Below are 16,664 nucleotides of genomic sequence, written 5' to 3' on the forward strand. Positions count from 1 at the left end.
GCCGTCCATCGGGAGGGAACAAAGCGCCTTTGTGCGGCGGGGCCGGGCCCGCGTGTGCAGCGGCCCGAAATCCCCCTCTCCCGCCGCCCACCTCGCCGCCCGCCCCGCCGCACTCACGGGCCTTCCCAGGCTCATCGGGGGCTGCGCTGCTCACACGGCCAGGCCCCGCGGCCCCACCACCGGCTCCCGCCCGGCGCCCGCCCGCCTCGCCGCAGTTGCCGCTGCCGCAGCCGCCGCCATGTAACCCGGCGCGGAGGGCAGGGAGGGGCGGCTCCGACGGCGGCTCCGCCTTCGAGGGGCGGGGAGCAGAGCGGCGGGGCGGGGGAAGCACTGAGAGCCCGGCGGGTCCGGCGCCGCACGCCTGTGCCGCTGTCGTCCTCGAGTCCTGGCCGCCCTATGGAGGCCGAAGGAGCACCCGACCCCTTCCCCGGTGCTTGTGCCCCAGGGCCACAGCAGGACACCCTCTCGCTGAGCAGTCACCTCAGAGCCTCGCCTGTCTTCATGGGACATGGCTGCTCCAAGCAGCCCCTGTGTCCAGTTAGAGGAATTCGGCACTTTCAAAGAGCAGTTGAGCCAACAACTTCAAAGAAAGGGGCCTAGTGGAGGGGTACGCGCTGCTGCTGGACTTAACATAAGTTAGAGGCTTACAGATGCTAATGGTGGCCCGTTAGTACTGCAGTGGTGCTCTAAAGCTTTAAGTACAGTTGCTGCTTCCTCCACCTATTTGATCTCTGCTGCCTCCTGACAGCTTTACCTAGGGTCAGGCCTGCGCTTTTGAACCCCCCAAGTCCATCCTGAGCCCAGGCAAGGCCACACTCAGCAAGGCCTAGGGCTTTGCCTCAGCGTTTCCCTTGGCCACAACACAGCATAGAATCATAGAATGGTTTGGATTGGAAAGGACCTTAAGATCATCCAGTTCCAACCTGCCTGCACTGGACATTGCCCCCACTAGCAGGAGAGGTGATACCTGATAAAACAGCGCTGTGCTGATAGCACACATGCAGAAGTCACTAACTAATCTAGCACTTTACAGCAGTTCGTAATTTATAGTCAGCTAACTGTGCTGCCAACAGCGAAGAAAAGTCAGAGACAAAGTTGCAGTTCTTCTGCCCACCCAGCAAAAGAGTTGGAAGATTACAGTACTGGCTGCTCCAGAAGGCTGTATTTAAATACAGCCTATAAAGAAAACAAAACTGCAGGAGTGCATATTTGGAAGAGGTAATGTTAGGACGGCAAGCAGAGCCAAGCCACAGAGGGGTATTTACTTGCATTAAAGAAAGAGATTTGGGACTCAAAAAAAGGCAGGAGCAGCAGTGGTTGTTTGTCTAAACCCAGAGCTATTTAGTTAATTAAAGAATCCTTCCACCCATACAAAGTATTTTCATTATGAGAGGCAAAAGAGCTGATCCTAGGGTACTGCAGTAAGAAAAAATTTATATATAACTTTGCAACAGCACCTAGAGAGCCCATCATCATATGCATCCATTGGGACTATTTGCCAGTTCCCACACTGCCATTTCAGTCAGGTGGAGAAGTTGCACATACATGGAGTTTGCCCTGCAGCAGCCCACACTGTTTAGAAAACATGGAGGAGCCTTGGAGGAAGTGGCACACTTTCTTGTCTGGGTAGCACATACTCACTCATAAATCTCACATAGTCCAGAAGTACCACCATTTGGGTGACTTCCTAATCAATAAATCAAGATCTACTTTCTTTTCTTCCCACCCCCCAGTTATTTTCTGCAATTCTAAGAGTCTGTGGTAGGATCCAGTGAATGAGATCCTTCGGATTTAGAGGAAAATCATGCAAAAAGGGGATGCAGCAATGTTACTTGTCTTCAGCCTCACTGTAGAATTACAATGCCTGTCAGAGTTGCTCAGAATTTAATTGTGTATCACATGGCAACATATAGCTATCTAATCCAACAAATTGCTAATCTGTTATCAGATTTTTAATATCCTATTGATTAGGCTATAAATTATTGCATCAGATTGTTTCCCCATTCCCCAAAAATGCCATTACGTAGCACATAGATGATATGCTATATGATACCAAGCCATTCTAAAGCATTTGCAGATACTAGCTCAATAAAGTGCAGAGTAAGAAAAGAGCTGGACTTTGAAGGTCATAAAGCCCAGCAGTTAAAAAATAATTAGAAGTGAAACAGTGATTCATTTATTGTATTAAAGTTGAAAAAGATCAAACAGTAAATTCCAACGTAATATTTCAGTCTTGTGTGTTACTTGTGTCTTAAAAGATAATGAAGTATTTTTAAGTGTCCACACCCATTATGATTGGCAAGGGAAGAAAGATTTGGAGGCTGTTTGAAAAGGTTGCCCAAGGTGACTTGGCAGCTCCAGGCTTTTTTTTTTTTTCTCAGTTTCACTGCTTTGCTGGGCTTTTCTGCGGGAACTCTTTGTTTTCTGGCATTATGCAGTTCTCTTTCATGATTCCAGGTATTTTCAGAAAAGGCTCAACTTAAGTGCATAGCTCACATCCAGCAGCCTCCACCTCCAGTGAAGATGAAGCTATCTAAGGTGACACCTGGTTCTTGGACTGTCCTGCAGGATCAGTCCCCTGAGCAGCTGAATTTGCTAAGACACAAAGGGGAAGACTGGCAGCAGACAGTACCCGGGATGCCTGCTGGACCACTCCTGCTTGACTTACATGTCCTCCCAGAGGAAGGGAGATGTATCCTAGGATACATTTTTAAGGACTGACCATGCTTCTTATCAAAGTCTAGGATTTTTTTTTGCATGGGTATAGGGATGATTTTAGACAGAAAATGCAACTTATTAAAGGGGATGGGCAGAGGTTCAAGTAACACTCAATTTCTGCTGCCTCCCTGGCCTGCGCATGCTTACCTGTGTTCTACAGGGTGATATGGGCCCTGAAGTACAATTTGGTTCTCCTGGCACAACGCCCAAGAGTCTGAATAGATTGGTTGAGTCTCTAACTGCTACCTTAACTGTGTTAGGCAGAGCCTTTACAAAGCACTTGCTCTTCCAGCTTACAGTTGCATAGTGCTGATGTTCACCACAAACAGATAAATTGGAGTTTCACTGACAGCCCAACTTCACTTCTTGTGCACCTCCAAATCCTGGACTATAGGACTATAACCTTCCATACTGGACATAGGGGGGTTTTATTTGTTCTTTTTGAAACTCAAGCACATTCTCCTAACAAATGCTCTCTGGGTTTGTAGACATTAAGGCTTTCCCAATAAATCTTAAAGCATGCTTCATACCAGCATTATTAGCAGGTAACCGCACAGAAGCTGACATCTTATAAATTTTGACATCTAAAAAATTTTGGGTTTGGTTTTTTAGTTGAAGTCTGCTTGATGGTAGCCAAAGCTACCTGGACACAGACAGCATGCTATCACCTCATTTGCACTCCCTTGGTGGAACTAGCTTTGTTCGAGCAAGATTTGTATCGTCTACATTCTGATCAGGAAAGAAGCTAGGACGATGTTAGGGGACTTAGAAGAAAGGAAAAGGCAAACCCTCAGATCTTCATCCCTGTGTGAAACAATAGGAAGACTGGAAAAGAACAGACCATTAACAGAGAGGAGTTCAAACCAAAAGCAGCAAAGTAGGAAGGGCAAATGAAGGTGGAAAAAGAAAGTAATAGAAGATATTCAACTTTGAGGTGAGAAATAAATGGATTCTGTGACATACTTTGGAAATTCTGTGAATCTGCAGGAAAAAAGTCATTAAATGCTTAAACCAGAACAAGTCATTCTTCCCCCCTTGGTAGATCATCAGCAAACTAGGACACTTTGGTGCAGCTAGCTGCATGCAGGCTCCCCACTTAATATCACACATCTTCATTAAGTCAGACAATTCCATTGCCTACATTTTCTATGTCTTAGCCAACATTTTGCACAGAAGACATAGCAACTGCCTAGAGCAGTAGTTTGCAAAGCCATAGCAATACTGGGAGAAGAGAAAAGCTTAGAAAACTTGCTTTGTAGGTGGGTCATCACTGAAAGCATCAGCCCTCTTTGTGAAATTCACTTGAAGGGCTGGAGCTCTCCCAGATTTCTCAGCTTTTCATTAAGTTCTCATTAGTTAACCTTGCACACAGATAGCTGTCAGTATTTCATGCACAGAATAGCAAACACATAGAAAAAGATTACCAGGGTAGGCAATTAAGGCAGTATGTGTTAGGTTTAATCACCTTTTAAAGCACGACTAGTACCAACGTTTTCACACTTGGGTTCTCCAAGTGACCTGAGTTGCTTCTAACTTCCCAGCGTGGGACACAGGAGGTGTGCTGGAACCAGGCTGTAGATCCAGTCAGTGGATGAATCTACAGCTGAAAAACATTCCACAGAAAGAGGAAAAGGGCTGTTGTGACAAGGCAAAGCATAGGATGAGTTGGAAACAAGAAGCACCAAATGTTTTTTCCCAGCACAACAGAATTTTGTGTGCAACAGTTATGCCCTGTTCAGACCTGCAGGAAGACACTGCTCTCATCCCCACCTCCAACAGACAAAATGAAGTACTTAGAACACATCTGCCCACTGAAGTGGCACCAGAGCAATTGTCTAAGGCACCTTTGTGCTAGTTATTGCATTGGCTGCAGTGCTGCTAGAGTTGTAAGGCAGCATATTACTGTACAGGTATTATTTAAGTATCTGTAATACCGTGAGTACTCCAATGTGGAGAGATGCCCTGGAAGCAGGGTGGGATGCTCTCAGCAAAAAGTGCATTTGATTTTGGATCCCTACTGGAACCTCTTGAACAGAAGTTATTAAGGCCCAATGATGGATTTATGTAGAACAATTATATGGTTTTGTAAAAGTGTTGCATTTAATGGCAGAACTATACATATTGCTATGTAGAACTGTTCTTGTTCATTCCTACAGAATGGTAAACCCTCCTACGTGCATCATTTTGACTTCTATTGCATTGCAGAGGTAAAACCTCTGCTGTGCAATTGTAAATACAGCTGGTGCTGCAGAGTTTGTCATTTACAGAGGAAAAAATAATTAAACTAGCATTCACTGACATTTTCACCAACACCAGGATCCTCTTGAAATACATTTATGGGGGCAAAACTAAATACGAATACATGGGCATCAGATAATTCATTGCTTTAACAGCCTGAGGCTACAAAACTTCTACGTTTCAAATAGCAACAAATGTTATCTACGATCTTACAAGGGGAGAAAGGAGGTGCAGTGAGTTAAGGCATTTCAAACACTTTCAAATATCATTTTGCAATAACCTACATATGGGCGGCATGGCTAGAAGTGAATCTTTGTCAGCCATCAAGAGGATGATGATCCGTTGCTGCCATGAGAAACTTAGGGTTGGAAAAGCAATACTAATTGGTTATAGTGGAAGAGTGTCAGACCTCTTCTGCTACTTAGATTTGTACCCTGTAGAGGCCTTCATGAGTGGAACATGGACTCCAATCATGCCTAGGCACCTGCAGGACTCTGGTACATCTTATAGCAGTTTGTGAAAACAGGATGAAACAGGCTGGACTGGGAGACACATTAGGAAATCTCATCTTTGTGACTGCTCAGGCAAAGGTCATCCTCCATTCACTTTACCCTGCACACAGTGGTCTCCAACACGCCAAAGCTCATGGATACAACAGTTTCACAAGCAAGCAGCATATTGGATGGCTAAAGATCAAGAGACAAGAAGCACGGTGACAGCAGGGTCAGGGCAGGCCAGTGGGAAGCCGATGTGAGCGCTGTTGCTCAGGGTGCGTTTTGTCTATGGCCAACATGCTTTTTCAGGATTCCCAAAATAGCACTTATCATAAACAGCAGATTCACTGGGGAGTGCACTGCTTCACTTAATGCCTCTTACTGTCCCTGTCAGGCTCCTACCCCAGTGAGTCTCCTGAAGCTAAAGAGATGGAAAACCTAAGAAATACCAAAAAGTAGAAACTTTTTATAGAACATCTACCATCAAATTACATGTCAAAAACTCAGCAGCACAGAAGCTGCCTTGAGTCACTTCTGTTATACCTTCAGACATCAAACCCCAAAGTTTTTGTTTTGTTAACAAACTTTGGAACCATCTCTTGTCCCTTAATGCTTTGTAACATTTTCTCAGCACATGTTGCACTATCTACTTATAAAGATTTTTCTACAAAGATATGGGATTATTAAATTCCCCATATTCCCCAACCCCATTATATCTTAGCTTTCATTAAGATTTTCTAGGACATTTCAGGTTTTCTCAACAGTTTTGGGACACTTGCTTGGAGGGAGTACATTTCCAAACTGTTTGTTTTCTCATGAAAACTGGGTTTTGCCTGTGTGCCAGAATCAGGAGACATTTTATAAATAGCTTTGGACAGATGACAGGAAATGATGCAAGATCTCAGGCCACTCCACAGAGGCCAACTGTCTGAAGTGCTCAGGAAAGAGGGACTTGCACCATTGACTACTACACAGGGAAGAAAAGAAGCACAGAAGCATCATTTACTACAGAGGGTATCAGGCTTATGAAACACAGGATCTCTCTATCGTATTACAGCTCAAGCAAAAAGCTTGCAACTACACTACAATGAAAACCAGGAAAATTGAATGTTCCTCTGAAGAGGAAAAACTGACCAGAATTGTCTAAACATGCTTTGTCTTTTACTCTCAAGGAGGAGCTTTCCCCTCCTAACACACTTATAAATGCTAACACATGCATTGGAGATTCTCCAGACACTGACTGGTGCCAGACACTGGGATCATCTTCTTACCTTGGCATTTCCCATCAGCTTCAGCAAAGGCCTTCCAACTCAAACTGCTTTAAATGGGCTCCAATAATAGCTCCAATAATAACTGTGTAGAAGTTAATCTGTGTCTATTCATCTGATCTCAAGAACTATCTGTTCGTATTCACAATAGTAATACAGAATTGAACATCAACTCACTGTCTCATTTTGTTTCTATCAGCTTCCATAAAGATAAAGCACAGTAATTTAACCTCAAATAACTGCTTTATTTGGAATAGGAGCAAACTCTCAGCATTCTTAAGTCCATGTCAAAATTCTCAACAGATTTAATTTAAATGCAGTGACTCTGGCCTTCTCCCCCATTACCAAGTTGCCTCCCTTCCTAACAGCAATAAGCACCTCTCAGCCCACTCCTTACCACACTTTCACACTGCTGACTGAACAGAGTGATATACATGTAAGACTACAAGTATTAGTGAGAAATAGATAGTGTACCTCCCCAGCAGATGTGCTTTTGAGTCATCCAGTCCAGAGTGTGATGCATTTAAATCCTCTATGTTCCCACACTGCAGTTAAGCATTGCGTGGGGCTAGAGGAGCTGGCCTCAAAGCAGCCACATTCATTGTCATAACCAGCCACAGTGCTTTCTCCCACAGACCCAGCATTGTGGAGGCTAGCCTGAGACTTCTGCTGAGATTTCACTTTAATAGACAATGGTATATCTGACCCTTCTCGTGACCTATACCTCAGAAATATCCTGCTCTCCAGAGTGGATGGTTTCTACCCATCATTTGTAAGCTACATGTTCCCATGGCAGACAGAAAAGCCTAGAAGCCTTCCTACCTGTGTAGGAGTAAATAATACACCACACATTTTTTGAGCTTTTGTACTAACTGATTTTACCCATGATCTACATCTTTGTAAGTCTAAAGAACTTATTTTTTTTTTCATTAAAGACATTAAATCTGATGACATCTTTGTTGTTTTAAAAACATAAGATTTATTACCTCTATTTTTATTACGTCTCTTAGAGGTACAACAGTGCTGAAACTGGGCCATCCCAAACTTTCTCGGCTAAAGGCTGTACAAACAGAAATGGAATACATCTGTCCATGCATACAGTGCAGGACATAAAAGCAAATCCACTTGTTAGCAGGTGTTCACACACTGCATGTGTGCAAGAGAGAAGGCTATAAGTGAATGTGAAGAAAGCCCCTGTAGAGCTCAACAAGAGCTCCAGTGCCTGAGATCCAGCTCTCCTTAATGACCACAAGCGTAAAACCTCCCAAAATTGTAAACACAGACTGCATTCTTTTCTGCACTTGGAAAGAGATCTTGTATATCTTTTTTGCTTCTTGACCTAAGAGAAAATGTGTCTCACATGCCTCTTACTGCACTGCTGTGTAGCTGCCTCCGCAGAGACACGCTCTTCTTGTCAAGGGCCCCTGCAGACTGCTTCTCAAAAGTAACTCCATAGATTACCCCGGTGCTGAGGAATCAGAGAAGCAGTCCTAAAACCAGAAAGTGATCTTGTAGAGGTAAACTGTATAGTTATGTCTAAAGGTTTTTTCCATTATTTGAAATGTGAGATTTACTTTGCAAGTGAGCTGGAATTAAGAAAGATAAAGAGGTAGAGAAACCTTCTGCTTTTCAGTGCATCAGCATTTTCTTATCTTCAGCATCTCTCTAAATTGTTTTCAATCGCATTCAGTGGAAAACTGTTCAAAGAAAACTTAAAGAGATTACATATACATATAAAGCTGTATTTTATGACAAGGGAAAGCTGTTACTCCCTCATTCTTTGTGGTTTATGAAGCCCTGGAGAACCATTTAAGCCTCAGTTAAAATAAAATCAATTCCTGGTAAGCCTATTTTAGTAAACACAAAAAGTTGCTAACCATTATCTCAAATTTCTCTGTATTGTTTAAACTGGACACTCCCAAAACAAAAGCAACCAGATGATTCAAAGAAAAGGAGTTTCAACCTTTAGATCAGCTCTAATTGCAATACTTGGTTCTCATGATTGCAGCAATTCAACAGACTCCAACATGATCATAGGGATCATGTATGCTCCATGACATTGCCCTATATGTGGTTCCTATCTGTAATCTGATGTATCCAGTGGCTCACAGCACCACAAGCCAACTGAACGACCATCCTGTTCCCTTGTATCCATTATCACAGAAGTTAGGTGCACAAATCCGTTCACTTGTGTTCAGTAGTGGGGGACTTTGTTACAAGGTGATGCTGCACAGTAGAGATCCCAGTCACCCAAATCAGTGGCTTTAGCCACTAGACAACAGTGGGCAAACCCTTCCTGGTAGCCTATGTCCTGAAATGGTGGCCTAGAGGGGCAAGACTGCAGCTCACAAACCTCTCAGCTTTTCCTTGCAATTAACTTTTCCAGGACAGACAGCCTCCCTGGCTACAAACTGCCTTGGAAAAGTTATATCCCAGAAATCCAGGAGGACATGAGTCTTAGCCCTCGCTTTCAGAGTCGAACCATCCTGCTGGGGCTGGACTAGGAGTCTCATTGCTGCTGCCCAAACCATCCTGCTCCAAGGGCAGCTCCAAGGAGGACTTAACACTCTCAAGCCTGTCTGTCAGAGATGCTTCACAAAGACTTCACAAGACAGCACAATATTCATCAAAACCAAGGTGGTGGTTTCCTCTCAATCCAGCAAAGGTTTCAAGATGTCAGCTACTTTTTTTTCCTGACAGACTACCCAAGCTGGTATTTCCACAGCTGCATGAACTGCCTAAATGCTTCCTAGAAGAACAGACGAAAGTAATATTATTATGGTTTGTGATAATTTTGCTGTTTAAATAATTAAGGCAATTCATTTGCTTGTAGATTCAAGGACTATGTACAATTTGAGATCAAAGTACTACCCTGTACCCCATGTTTATCATCCTAGGTCCAATGACATTTGTTAGTAAACAATACAAGTGTAATCATTGCTAGGCGATAGTAAATCAGTGGCAAGGCTTGAACAGGCTGTTGTCAAGTAGGAAAACTTCAACCAAGAACCTGCGGTGCCTGCTGTAATCAAGTGAAACAGCAGGGTAGTAATGGAAACTTTTGAACCTTTTCACACAGAGGAACAAGATTTATCTTCCTGATTGCCCTGATGTTTCAGATAGCAGGAGAACATGGGAATATGGGCCTTAATGTCAGTTTCTTTGACCTTTGAAGGGAACTCCATGTGACATGACAATCACAGTAATCAGAACAAGCTCTATCTGCTCTGATACAGCTTTACTGCATGAGCACATACTCCTTTTTCCACTTGCAAGTGCTCAGCCCTCTGCTTCATTCATTGCGCAAGACAAACAGTGCTCACCTGATTAGCAGTAATTGGATACCAGACAAAATAAAATCAGTGTACTGCCCTATGTCTTATTCGTCACATATTGCCCCAGTCTAAAGACAGAACCACCAGGGTTTAAGGGCTTTGCATATACCCATTAAATTAATTTCTACAATCTGCAAGAACATCAGGGTATTAGCATTTCCACTTTCCTGAACTGAGCCACAAAGATCAAGGTCGCAGTAGCCCTTAAGAGCAGATACATTAAACATTATTAGACTGAATTTTGCAAGGGATTGGTACTTTATTCCACTGTTCAACTTTCCAACCCACTTTTCAAAGTGATTGGTACTTCTTGCAATAAGTGCAGATCCCCAAAGCTCTGAATTCTCATTCTTTGCAAGTTATTCTAGGCTTTGTCTAGGCAGTTGTGATTTTCCCCATCACCAGAAGCCCTGAGTAGCTGTGCTTGTATACCCCAAGTAGCTGTGTTTGCAAACCCTCCATGCCAGCTTTGCCACTCCTAGTCATCTAGTTTATCCAAGTCTCCTTCCATTTCCCAATTTCTCTCTTTTTTTTTTCTCCTCCTCCTTTTTTCCCCCTCATTTTTTTACAAGCTTTTTCTCCCACCATATTCCTGAAAAATTTCCTATTTTGTCCTTGCTTCTATCAGGTAGCTACCTCCATCTTCCTAACTGGAGCCAACAGGAGCCGGTAAAGCAGTGCACAGGAGGAACAGTCCACTTCTATTCAATTAAGATGCACAAACCCAACACAGCCTGCAGTAGCCTCGGATGCAGTCACAGGAGAACTTCTATTCAGAAGTGGACTGGGCAGGAGCACACCCAGGAGCGACAACATGGGGATTTACCTGCTACCGCATTTATCCAGCCTGCAAAACGCGAGGTCTCCAGTTCGTAGACATCAAGAGATTTTCCACAAGGATAAAATGTGTGTCTTTGAGTGTGGATTTCAAGAGTGCTTTCCTTTTCTGCAATAGGCAAGGGCCATTTAAGAGCCTTTTTTTTGCCTGATTTTAGGTAGGATAAAATCAATGCTTTCCTTCATGCCAGTTCTCATAAAACAACAAAGTATTTGAGCTAAACATTCCAGTAAAGCTCAGATTTGGAAATACACCTGTCACAAAAATGTTTCCATCCAAAGAATTAGCCATCAGCAAGATCATGGTGTATCGAAACTGAGGCAAGCACTAAGACCAAGGCACACAAGAACTTCCCAGCCTTGCCCAAGTCACCAAGAGGTGTACTGCTCCCACTTGTACAGCCCCTCTCCATCATTGCTTCTCTTCCTGGGCAAAGGAATAGGGACATTCACACCCTCTCCACTCCCAGCAGGAGGTACCCAGAAAGCTAACATAGGCTGCATCACCTCTCTGGGCAGCCTTCTCCTGACATCCCTGGGGCTGGAAAACCACTAGCTGTCAGGGAAGATGGTGGTGAAAGGGTCTTCCTACACAGGAATGCACTGGGGGGGGAGGTGGACCAGCCAGCTTCTGAGAAAGATATGGTCCTATCAGTGTTCTCCCTGTGATGAGAGGTTTCTAGGAGGGCACAGGGAACCCCTACAGGGACACTTGCTGCTGAGCCCTGTTCCAGCTTCTTTTCACCTTTGCGAAGGTATTTTGGGAAAAGGGTCTCAGCACGGGAAAGCAGGGGGCTGGGCTGCTTCCTGTAAGGAAATATCCCACTCTCCAGGACAAGGCTTCTTCTATTATCTTACTCTGATGCACAGTCACACAGCCTCTCCTACCACCCAGGAGGCCTGCAGTTACATGGAGAGGCCCAAGATCAGGGGAATGCAACAGTGAAGGAGGTGAGGAGATAAGTACTTAAATAATCTCCACCATTAGCTTCTCTGTAATGTCAGTTTTTGGCTGGTTGGAGGGATGGACAGAAACCACATGTAACTGTGTGCAGGGGATGGGGACAACAGCAACATCAGCCTGAATTTCTGATGGTTACAGAGGCTGTAATTTATTTTTATTCTCACTGAATCCTGTGTGAAAAGCATTTCAATACCTGCCCTACCCCCAGATCCTGCCATGAAAAACTAGATCTCACAAAGCTGTTTCCCAGTGTGTCAAATTCAGGTTTCAAGGCTCTGTCTGACAGTTTCACGAAGACAGCATTAACTTCTGACTGAGCATAAGCAACCAGGTCACTGAACACCAGGAGTGCATGACAGTGCCCCAGTGCCTTGTCTGGGTCAGTTGTGCTTTTCAGAGCCCCCATCTGCAGAGCCTGTCCCACCCCTCCATCCTTCAGCAGCCAGCCATGGGGCACCCACTGCAGTGGGGTGCTTGCTCACCTGCAGCAGGCACAATCTAGTAACACATCCCAAATCCACCCTTCTGTTCTTTAAAGTAGACTTTTATTTATACTGCTGGTGGTGGCAGAAAATAGCCCAAGTCCCCACTGTACCTTCAGTTACATTTTACCATGTGCAGACCTGAAGCTCTGAGGCTCCTCTCCCTCTGCAGAGCGAACACAGCACTTGCAGGGCTAAAGCTATGCTTATATAAGCTCCCGAGAATGCCAAGTTGAACATCTGACAGAGGAAAAACTTCTGCTAAAACCCTATTTTTTGTCTTTTCGAGAGATCTAATCTATCGTCTGTGCATTCCTGACCTTCGGAAAGTATTTTCATCTCACACGTTAAGTATAACAATCCTCTTACCAAGGGAACATTTTGTTAGAGCTTTAAATTGGGTTACGTAAATTATTTGTAGTTCTGACAGCAGGTTTCTCTTCCGTCCACAGGGACAGTTACGAGATCGCTACAAGGTTCAGTCGTAATCACTGCAGATAATCATCTGAAGGGACTGTTTGAAATGAGATCTAATCTGGGGGATATGCTACAAGTTTACCAAGGCTTTTTATAAAAGCAGCGTTTTTGCCAAGTAATTTGCAATACAGTAACCTGCACCAGAACGAAAAACTCCTCAGTGTGGATGGTAAATTGAGGAAAAAAAACCCATCTCCCACAAACTTGAGAAGGAGCAGAACATAAAGGGGAGAAAACTACATATATACATGTATAAAGGTGGTACTGAGCATGTCTCAGTCCATGAGTTTCCTCTTGCTGACTACAGTGGGAACTGCAGACAGGATCAAGCTCTTTGTTTCCACTAAGTAATTGTACAGAAAAAGCAGAGTGGAAAAAATACTCAAGAAGCAACAGCAGTACTGTTAGCATTGCATCAGAGCAGTCAGTGACTGAGGAACACATTCTGTGCTCTCTTTTCACTTTTATGTCTCCCCAGCCCTTAACCAGGTGTGGTGTTAGGCACTGATTTTGAATGGAAAGAGTTCTCAGGCAGTAGAATTCTCCTGCATCACTTTCTCTTGTCACTGGTAAGACTGATCGGGAAAAAAAGTTTCTATGGATTTCTTCAGGAGTGGGAAAAGAAGGGAATAACTTATAAATTGTGATTTATTTTTTTAAGTTTCCCATTTTATTTATGAGCTATTTAAAAACCAAAAACAAAAACCAAACCCAAAGCAATAAACCAATAGTTTATTCAAATGGAAAGCATTTTGTTTGACTTTTTTTACTGATTTGTTAAACCAAAATATTAGAATGAAAATTTTCAAATAAAAATATGGACATTTAATTTTAAAATCTTTGTAAGAGCATTTCAGATTTTTTCCTGCCTAAGTAACAAGAGCAGTGAGTTTCATCCAGTGCTAAATATAAGCAATTGAGCAAATCCAGTAAACCTGATTTCTACATGCTCCTGCTGGCTTTAAGTCCTCCACAGAAATGGTCCAGAAACCAACAAACCCAGCTGCTCCTTCTGCAGCATGAAAGTACTCCAAGGAGGGACATTTTCAAGGAGAGAAAACCCACACACATGCACAAACACAAGAAGCATACAAAAGGTGCTCAGCAGAGGAGGACCTTTGCCCACAAAATTTAACATCTGCTAACATTTGCAAATCTGCAGGGACTGCTTTACATTGGTATTTCCAATTGTATCGAGCTCTCATGATGGTTTATCTTTCCTTCATATTCCCTCCTTTCTCTGTTTGATGCCAAATACTTACTTTCGGCAGTCTGTACAGAGTTGTTTTATGATTTTATTAGCAGTCTCTCTCACAGTACTTTATCTGCAGAGAATGCAATGCATTAGTACTTCTAGGTACAATGTTAGGTATTCCTCTGAATTATCTACAGACACTGACTAATATACAGTGATTTTATTTATATAAATATACTATTATTTTGTTAATTCTCAAAGAGAGAGGTGTTTTTAAGGGTTAGTTGGAAAGACTGATCTTAATCCTTTGTACTTCTTTCTCTAAACAAGCAGACCTCATAGGAGAATACACACAGATATTTAACTTACCATTACTGAAGCTATCTTTTGACTTCCTCAGTATCATTAATATTTAAGCAGAAAGAACAGAACAAACAATTATCTGAATGATACCACACCAGAACTAACAAAGTAACTTTGAAAAAGTCATCCAGAATAAGTGAGAAGGTCGACCAGAAAAGGCGAGTCAGGAATAGCTGTGCTCTGATGAGGAGGGGAAGGTTATGTTGCTGTGATATGAGTAGTGCACAGCTGTTACTCTAGTAATAATTCATCATATTAATATTTAAATGAGAGGAGGAGGAGAGCACGAGATTGTGTGTGACTCAATGGTCCCTCCCTGTCCTTAAGCAGAAAAATAGGCCACGAACACAGAAGGAGTATTAGGAGCTCTAGAGTGGGAAGGCTTGCTTTCATTACCTCATGAATAAAAGCAGGCAAACTGGTCCCTGAAGAAGTCTAGAAATTATCCTAGTTCTACTACTGCAAGTTAAATTCTGTTTCTACTCTCAGAAGCAGCCATTACCTAATGAACAAATCAATCCAGCAACCAGTGCTCCAGGTCTGTACATGGTGTTTCTTAGATTTCAGTGTATTTCCAGCAAGCTTCTATGCTTCCTGCAAAAAGCTGCCTGCGGGAGCCTGGCCTGGCAGTTCCTCACCAAGAATTGCTGAGTCGCTGCTGTACTTTGCCATTTATCTACAGACGTGTTGATAAAAAACATGTCTTTAATCAGGGCTCACTTACCTCCAGGCTTATTCCATCATCTTGGCCCATCGGGGTCCCTGACATGGGTAGGCTTAGGAGACCTGAGCAGGAGCAGGAGTGGCTGCCTGCAGGAGGAGGTATGAGGAGCAGAGCCTCAGCCCTGGGGAGCCTGGGGGAGCGCTTCAGGAGGTAGAGCAGCAGCATCCAGCAAGAGCAGGCTCAGCACAGGGTGGAGGGCTGGAGGAAACAGCTGATGCAGGCATAACCCAGACAGATGTGGGTGGCATCCCTGGCAGCAGAGGCAGCCTGACCACGCTTGGTTGCATGTAGGCTTGCACAACTTCATCCAACAATTCAATATAAACACACTTCTCACATGCTGGTTTTTTGAGGCTGGGTTTTTCTTTTTAATTCTGCACAACTCCTCCTTGTTAGCAGAGAGTGTTACTACGACACACCTGGTTGAGCACTGCCTTGTTGGCTATGTAATTCCATATAGGTAATAAACATCCATTTAACTAGAGATACGGGCACAAACTCCACAAATGTCCATGAGGCTAAGTAACTAACAGTTTGTAACAGAACACATCCACAGAGAAGCGTTCAGTTTAGTGCTCAGCATGAAAATACAAGGCACACAAAGTACAACCGTTAAGAGATGCCAAACTCATGCAATAACATTGGTTCTCAGCACACCAAGGCAAATTCTTCATCATAAATTTTCTATTTGTTTTGCATTCAAGCAAAGACATTCTCCCTCTTCATTTCTTTAGCTTAATCCTTCGAAATCAAGTTTGCAGACAGCCTGAGTTAATGCTGATACTGTTTTCCGCTGACTGATACGGAGGTTTTATTTGATGCATCCTGTGTAACAGGATTCACAATATTAATAAATTACAGAAACATCTCTCATCAGATCTCCCCATATCTGTTGTCAGTGTCCCCGCAGAGTGACCATTTAAAACTGGTCTTCAGAACTTGCTACAAAGTTTTGTACATAAAGCAATATCAGACCCCTGGGCACGTTGGAGAAATGGGATCAGTCTAGACTGCTCACGAGAGTAGATGACAAGGTCTACAGGAAAATACCCTCTCTCTGTATCTGTAATAGTGCAGGAGAGGTTAGGCTCTTCCTCCTTGGATTTTGGGAGTGCTGGAAGAACAGGCCTACCACACTGGCTTTAATTCCTGGCACCAGCTCCACCACCACTGCTGCCTCATGTGTAAGATGGATACACAAGGTTGGAATTAGCTGTCTACCCCATTAGCACTCCCAACTGGACTCATGTTCCCAGACACATGCAGAGGAAGAAGCCATCCACCAACCCCTTGAGCTTCTGTGTCAGCCTCTAGTGACAGTTCTGGCCCCAACAAGTGTCTGATTACTGCAGGTTGAAGACTATTTGGACTCCCAAGGCAACAGCCTCACTAGTATCTCAGTAGCCAGAGGGCTCAGTCTTCAGCCAGCTAGGGTGCTGAGTAGTGTCACTGGCCACAGAAGAAAAATGCTGGAAGAAGCAGAAAAGTCCCTCAAGCAGCAAACCTCTCTTTTTATGTGAAGGGATTTGGTCTGGTCCACTGGAATACAAAATATTTGCTGCTCCCTAT

General features: G+C 43.6%; 1 protein-coding gene across 3 annotated transcripts in view; it reads right to left on the bottom strand.

Moving 5' to 3' along the window:
- Positions 1-14,586, bottom strand: part of MAPK6 (mitogen-activated protein kinase 6) — a 28,724-nt gene extending 14,138 nt beyond the window's left edge. Inside the window, exons 1-2 of one of the 3 annotated variants that reach the window (XM_062628379.1) lie at positions 14,378-14,586; positions 4,184-4,321 (exon numbers count right to left, since the gene is read on the bottom strand). The gene's annotated coding sequence lies outside the window, so the exon portion shown is untranslated. Of the gene's footprint in view, positions 1-117; positions 271-4,183; positions 4,322-14,377 lie in introns of those variants that run through there. The other 2 variants (XM_062628389.1, XM_062628374.1) reach the window with 2 other exon arrangements.
- Positions 14,587-16,664: the final 2,078 nt, after the last annotated feature.

The sequence above is a fragment of the Pezoporus occidentalis genome, unplaced genomic scaffold (genome assembly GCF_034315485.1).
Source record: "Pezoporus occidentalis ecotype Australia unplaced genomic scaffold, CSIRO_AGI_Poc_V1 ctg11, whole genome shotgun sequence".
NCBI lineage: Eukaryota > Metazoa > Chordata > Aves > Psittaciformes > Psittacidae > Pezoporus > Pezoporus occidentalis.